The sequence below is a fragment of the Aplysia californica genome, unplaced genomic scaffold (assembly GCF_000002075.1).
Source record: "Aplysia californica isolate F4 #8 unplaced genomic scaffold, AplCal3.0 scaffold00043, whole genome shotgun sequence".
NCBI classification, from domain to species: domain Eukaryota; kingdom Metazoa; phylum Mollusca; class Gastropoda; order Aplysiida; family Aplysiidae; genus Aplysia; species Aplysia californica.
In genome coordinates, this window is record NW_004797313.1 from 1,260,359 (window position 1) to 1,260,676 (window position 318).

The following is a 318-nucleotide window of genomic DNA, read 5'->3' on the forward strand; positions in this document are numbered from 1 at the left end:
TGTATGTATGTATGTATGTATGTGTGCGCGCGCGCGCGTGTGTGTGTGTGTGTGTGTGTGTGTATGTGTGTGTTTGTGTGTGTATGCATATATGTATGTATGTACGTATGTACGTATGTATGTATGTGTGTATGTACGTATATGTATGTATGTGCGTGCGTGTGTGAATATGTTTCCATAGACTAACTCTTGGAGTGCCAGCGGCGACAGTGATGGAATACTTCTATATTAGTAATTATCTGCTTTGAATTGTCCAAACCTTGAGATTAGCTTCCAGAAAGTTTTTGTAAATTAATGTAGGGATCGAGTTGCAAGAAA